The following is a 6,749-nucleotide window of genomic DNA, read 5'->3' on the forward strand; positions in this document are numbered from 1 at the left end:
CCGTTGCCCCTGCTGAGCAATAGTGCAAATTACTTCTGACAGCCATTAAGAGGTGCTTCAGTCAAGCACCCGTAACCGTACAGCTCTTCACGAGAAAATTTGCTGATATTTTGAAAACACTGGGATACTTCACTAGTCTCAGAAATCCTTGACAATTTGTCAAAGATAAGAGTCTAAGTCACCGCAGTAGTAATTACTCCTCTAGCCTGCTAGAGAAAGTGCCAGATATTCGCCTTCCTCTTAGGAAATGTGAAGTCTCTGGCAGATAATAACGTATTTTTAATGTACTTAGAGCAGTTGTCCATTCTCATCCTCTCCAATAATGTAGTTTCTGTAAACTGCTTTTGAGAGTGCCGGGAGAGTGCTAGCTGGTAGCAGATTTCCATTCCCTCGCTGTTGTTCGTCCGTACTTGTAAACAGTGACTGAAAATAGAAACGTGAGTGTTTTTTGAACAGCCAGTATCTGCTATGAAAAAAGCGGCTCAACAAGCAGGGGCAGATTCCACAGCCCCCTGCTCAAGTGAGTCATCTCCCTGCACACAAGTGGTGCTGTCAAGTTCAATGAGCCTGTCCGTGCAAGGCTGGAGGGTCACGCTCATCGGCCTCCCCTCACCCATGGCATGGGCACAAGGATGTGGATGGCTTTTGCATTGCTGATCCTCTGCTTATTTGTGCACGGTTTTGTGAATCTACTCTCAGTGGGCGTGTGTGCGAGGGAAAAATGCAGAAAAGGTGAAAATCAACAGAAAATTACAAGGCAGCTTCCCCCACTTAAACAGAGTCCATCAAAGTTAACATGCCATTGCACAAAGTCCTGCATTGAATATAAAAATGATTCCTTGAAAGAGTCATTAAAATTGCGAAGTCATGTAGCCAAACATTAAAGAAGGCCAAAGTTTAGGCTGCTCAGACTCCATTATTTCTGTACTCCTATGTTTCTCCATTATGATAGGGCCTCAAATGTCATGACTACATAGCTTTTAGCTTGTTTTTCTATGGGAAGGAATCCCATGGGGTCGTATTGTCTCTGTAGGTGTCTGCTTGACAGTGTCTCCATCCCTAACTTTTGAAACCTCCACCAGTTTCAATCAAAGCCTAAAGGTACTATACTGCCATAAATCTATGGAAATTAGAGGTCCACTTGAGGAAAGGGATGCTGCTAGAGATGCAGATAGAAAGAGCAAGAGCAGTGTAAACCCAGCCCTTAAGACCTAAAGGAGCAGCCTGAGGGAGGAGAATGCTTAAAATACTACAGGTATGAGAAAGGCCTCAGCTGGTCTCATGCTTTATTAAAACCACAGTCAAAGTTTACCTCCTCTGTTCTCTAAATGGGATAAATATGTGTTGTGGTGATTCTCCCTCAAAGGGTCACCCCGCAGGCTGGGTTCCTGCTGGTCGCAGAGCTCCTCGCTCTCCTGCACAGCTCACTCCCACACTGCCAGCACTGCCCACGGGGGCGTTGCTGCAGCATTGGCTTGGCCCACGCGGCGGGGATTCACTCACCCTCTGCCCTGCTTGCTGCCTTCCACGAGATGTGCTCCTTCTCCAAGCTGTCTCTGAAGGCCTCAGTCAGGATGCCTGGCTTCAAGGAGAAGAGATTCAGGTCCTCTCCCGCTGTGCAAGTGCACAATAGAGTTACTATGCAGCTGCCCTGGGAGATGCTGGGAGGACACACTGTCCCTCTCATGCAGTAAGTTGGCAGTGAAGGTACAAACCCCTGGGGGAGAGCAGTGCAGGTGGCTGTCTGGAGAGAGACTGGCCATGGTCAGCAGCGAAAACAAACAGCGATGGATTAGCAGTGGGGGAGACTGCAGTGGCTAAGCCAGGGCCTGTCGTCCTTCCTTATTCTACAGATGGGAAACTGAGGGTCGGTGAAAGGGCAGCACAGATGGTGCTTCCCTTACGGACAGGAGTCTCTTGAAGGGGTGCAGAGCCTTTCCTTCCGGGCAGAGGTTGAAGGAGTGAAGAGGAGTTTGTAGCTTTAGAACATTGTTGCTACTCAAAAGTGACCACCACTGCGACCTGTGAAACAGAATTTAAGATCTTCCCTGAAGCATGTGTCATAGTGTCACAAATCTATTTTTTAGAAACCAGATCCAGTCACATTCTGCCCCCATCTGCAGTCCATGAAGCCTTTTGGCATGCCAGTATTGTAAGAGTCAAAGGTTTCAGATAAAGATTTTTATGTATGTGTAATAGCTTTTCTGAAGCCAGCTAGTATGTCCGAAGAAAGCAGATGAGTTTTGGGGCATCCAATGCTCCTGAGGAGAGATGAGGTGTATTTCAAACCTAACTGTATCTTGGAAACAATTGTTCTGGGTTTAATCAGACCTGTGTTTGAGCTAGACATCTGACAGCACCTGTGGAATATAAAGACTATATTGGTGGTTATATCCTAGAGAGAAAAGAGATGCAGGTAATTTGTAGAATAATAGTGGCATGATGTAGAGCACTGGGAGATTGATAATTGGGAAAGGTGCAGAGAGGAGGATGGTAATGTGTTCTAAAACATTAGTATTCAGGAAAGTAATGAGATACAGTTCTCAGATTTACCTCACTAAGATATTGTAAGATTTTCTTTGAGCATCAGGGCTGGAAGATCAGAAATGGAACAACTACACTGCAAAAAATGTTGCCTGTTGGAAGCACTTCCTCCCAGATGACTCTTTTGAAGAGTTGAAGACTGAATCTTTTGACAGGCTGATAAAGGTTTCTTTTGCCTTTGCAAAGTTGTGCCTAGTGTATTTCAAATTCCCAAGAATTTGGCAGATTTTCACTGTCTCACAGTGAAAACCAAGCTAAACCAAGAATTCCTCCTGGTGAAGAGTTTTTAATATAACCAAGACTACTTAATTGCTAATTGAGGGGGTACAGCAATCAAAATAGGATGATGCCTCAGCTGCCTGTATCATCTCGCTTGCTATTGCTATTTGGATGTTGGTCGAAATTCCTGCTTTTTCTGTGTACTTAAACCCACATGAGAGGTTAAAAGTTCATTTGTCCATGTCCCAGGAGGTATCAGTTTGTTGGGCTGTGCCCATCTCTGAATGTTAGAGAAAATCACCACCAACAGGTGGGGTGACCAGGCAGCTCCTTCCACAGTCAGTTTGCCAGGACCCTGATGAGCAGGATTCGCCAAAGAGGTATGGGACAGAAATTTCACTGTTTGCCTCAGCTGATGGTTGTGATACATCATTTCATCCCAGAAGCTGACAAGGCAAAGTGGATCTCTCCACATCCTTCTAGAGAGCATGCCACAAGATTCCTGCTGGTCAGCTCAGCCACGCAGATGGAGAATGTCTGATCCTCTAGGGTGGACAGGTTCCCTGCTCACAGATCCACTCATCCTGGCATTGCTGCAGCCCTTGCCTGGGGAAGCAGACCTCAGCCAGCCTCCTTGCCTGGGGTACAGCATTGCCAGAGCAGGCCTTGGGGAGCTGCTTCTTAGGCACCAACGCGTTTCTTCTCAGCGTTTGTGACATGAGCGGGTCAAAGGCTTCTAGTTGGGGATATATTTGGTAAAAAAAACAAAAAACACCTCCTTATGCTAGCAAAAGTCCCAAATTCGCCTGTCCCAAATGTAAGTCCTTATTCCAAACCAGAGCTTTTTGGCACACAGTGCTAGGAACTCTCCAATATTGGCAGCGCTGGGGTTTATACTCTGAAACACTCTCAAAAACTCACATCAGTGTGACATTTTGTGACACGGGGTCTTGTGGATGTATCAGAGCCAACACCTGGAGCACATAATGCCAGCTTCCAGGAAAGCTGCAAATACCTGGAAAGGAGGGCCTCCTGCTGCCAAGTTTTTCAGATGATGTTTGCACTTAGTATCATTGCAGATCCTCTTCTGGTTCCTGGTCATGCACTTGTCCTGCTAGAGTATCAATACTGAGCAGAAATCTCCTCAAGACTATCTCCACATAACCCTCAGCACTGTGGTGCTGCTCTTGTGTTAGATTCTGCCCTAGCAGCTCAGCCTGGCACTTGTGTGCCTCCCTCTGCTGAGCTCTCTGTTCTGAAAAGGTGTTGGAGAGCAGATGTTGGACCAGGGTCAGCAGCAGGGCCACAGCCTGGGGGTGTGTCCTGGCAGGGCTCCGTGGAAGGCTGGCGTTTTTGGTGTGGGCTCCCTGCCAGCATGACAATGACAGGAGGAAATGCACATAGTCTTCAGTGGTGGCCTAAAGTTTCTCTGCTCTTGGAAACTCCCTTTGTGGACATTAATGCGTACATCAAAGGATTAAGTTATCACGCTCAGTATGTGACTGTGGGCACATCCTCTCACTCCTCTTTTCCTCTCTTGTGCTGGTTTTGAAGAGGCAATTAAAACCCAGTGACATTTGTCACAGGCAGTGCAGAGGTCAATAGCACCTGAACCGTGTGACTCCATGCAAGAAATGCCACTTGGTTCAATGACAACAGCCCAGCTCTCTCGTGGCTGGCACAGACATGAAGTCTGAGAAGCCTTCATTCCTTTATTTCTTTGGAAGATCCAAGGTTGGCTTTGAGGCAACACCCAAGCCTAGCTGGTGCCAATGCAAGCTGGAGAACTCATTAATCCTCTCAGATAAGTGTGCAGGGAAGGTCAGGTCCATGTGGTGTGGGCACCAAAGAGCTGTGCATTGATGAGGTTCCTGGGCTCTTGAGTCATAACTCCCGTTGGAAAGCCACCCGTGATAATTTTGAAATAACTGACTTCCATCTGGCAGTGAGTCAGGAGGGTTCAGCTGCAGTGGATCAATTCCTTGTTCCTGCCACTTTGCCTCAGTAGGCTGATGTGGTAGGGTAGAAGGTGAGAAACCACTAGCAGAGCAGCTGGGGTAACACATGGCATTTTGTGTGCGCTTTGTTTTCCACATCAGACCCATTATTTGTATTCTGCTCACATGATGATAAAGGCTGAGCCTCACCTGGGCGGCAGAAGATGGAAGTTACCTTGGAAACAACAGGAAAACCTTCATGTCTTCTAGTCAGCCTCCGCCTGCCTACAGGCTTTGTACAGACCAGCAGCCAGCTGGTCTCCTTTTCTTGAAGTTGCTGTTTCTCCATTGTGCCTTTTCTCCCTCGCTGGGAACAGACCACTTTGATTTACCATCTCCTGGTGCTGTTGGGCATCAGATAGTGAGTGATGCTGCACTGGGAAGCAGCAGTGGGAGCTTGGCTCGCTTGCTTTCACACAGCTCAGATGTCCCCCTAGGGCAGGCCAACCCTTCATTGCCCTGACAGGAGGGGTACAAAGCAGCTGAACAGAAAAAAGGGAACTCCAAGCAGTGGAAAGGATCATTAGGCTTCCGTAGCCTCAGTGCCAATGCAGAGCAGACACATGACCCTCTTGTGGGTCATGGAGAAACACCTAGAGGTATTTACAATGATTGGTATAAGGCTCATTGAGGGATTTGGTGGGAAAAAAAACTTTTTTGGGATTGTCTACAAGTTGTTTGGGATGTTTTCCAAGGAATGTGGGATCATACAAGACTTAGTTCAGGATGTTAGGAATGGTTTAAAAGTGGGGAAAGGAAGGAACTGAGGTGGATTGGAAAGGAGCAAGTGTAGGGAAAAAAAAAAGGAGTATAAAAAGGGCAGGTCAGTGTGTTTGCCTGAGCCCTGCCTGCACTTGATCACTCCAATCTGTTTTGTATTCTCATTAAAACCTATTTTTATCTGGTTTCAACCAGAGTGTTCTTTCTGATCTGAGTGGGTGTGTGTGAGCACAGCCAACGTGTTGCTGGACTGGACTGGTTGGCGAGCAGCAGAAAGGGCTGAGTGGTGCAGCTGCAGCAGGGCTGGGGGCTTGCATGTCCAGGTACCAGTGAGACTCTGTGAGAGACACTCAGGTAAGGACAGAGAGAAGAAGTAATTTGCCCCAAGTCGTCAAACTCTTGGCCAGGTGTCACACATGCAAGGACAAGTGGCTACAGCCCTATCAAGTGAAGCAAGTGGCTTCAATTTTAAGCAGCTGAGAGCCTGGGTCAGCCACTTCTTTCTTTCCCCCTCCTCTAAATCTGTTTATGAGAATTGTTTTTGAATATTTGTTTGGAATAATTATTTGGAAGAAGTCACAGCTGCATCTGCTTCTGCTGAAGTGACAATTTGTACTGCTGTCTCCTAGAGACCTTAAATTCCCACTCTGAAAGAAAGACCTTGTTTTTTAAAACTAAGGCTTGATTTCCATGCTGGTTCAAAATGGGTGTAATTTGAAAGAGCAGTGGGACTTATTACTGGCTTAAGGACCAATGTAAGAAAACAAATGAACTGAATCAGTGGCCATTGCAGTGACAGCCACTCCAGGAGGACCCAGAAGTGGCTGCTATGAAAAAATCAGCTCTGCATGGGTAATGCCTCAGCCTTCTTGTCATATTTGAAAAGACCAGAAATGCCACATTTGTGTGAGATACTGTTGTGGGTCACCACTCCCCATACACCTGCCAGGGCTGGAAGCATCAGAAAGATGCATTTCAGAGGTGCACAACAACAGGGAGCTGCAATTGTGTTCCTCATTTGTCTTTGTGAGCACATCAGAAAAATCTGAAGAGGTTGTCTGAAAGACACTGCATCATAACTTACTGGGGTTTTTTTTCCCACAGCATAGAAACCACTGCACCCAATTCATAAGGACAGGAAAACACATGCACGTGTTTTATTTGAGAATTAGGTAATTATGCAATTAGAAACTATATGCACTGTATCCCAGGCAGGTGGCAGGAATTGAGGACGCATGCACAGAAAGTTTTCAGATTCTGATTTTTAAT

This window comes from Hirundo rustica, chromosome 2 (genome assembly GCF_015227805.2).
Source record: "Hirundo rustica isolate bHirRus1 chromosome 2, bHirRus1.pri.v3, whole genome shotgun sequence".
NCBI classification, from domain to species: Eukaryota; Metazoa; Chordata; class Aves; order Passeriformes; family Hirundinidae; genus Hirundo; species Hirundo rustica.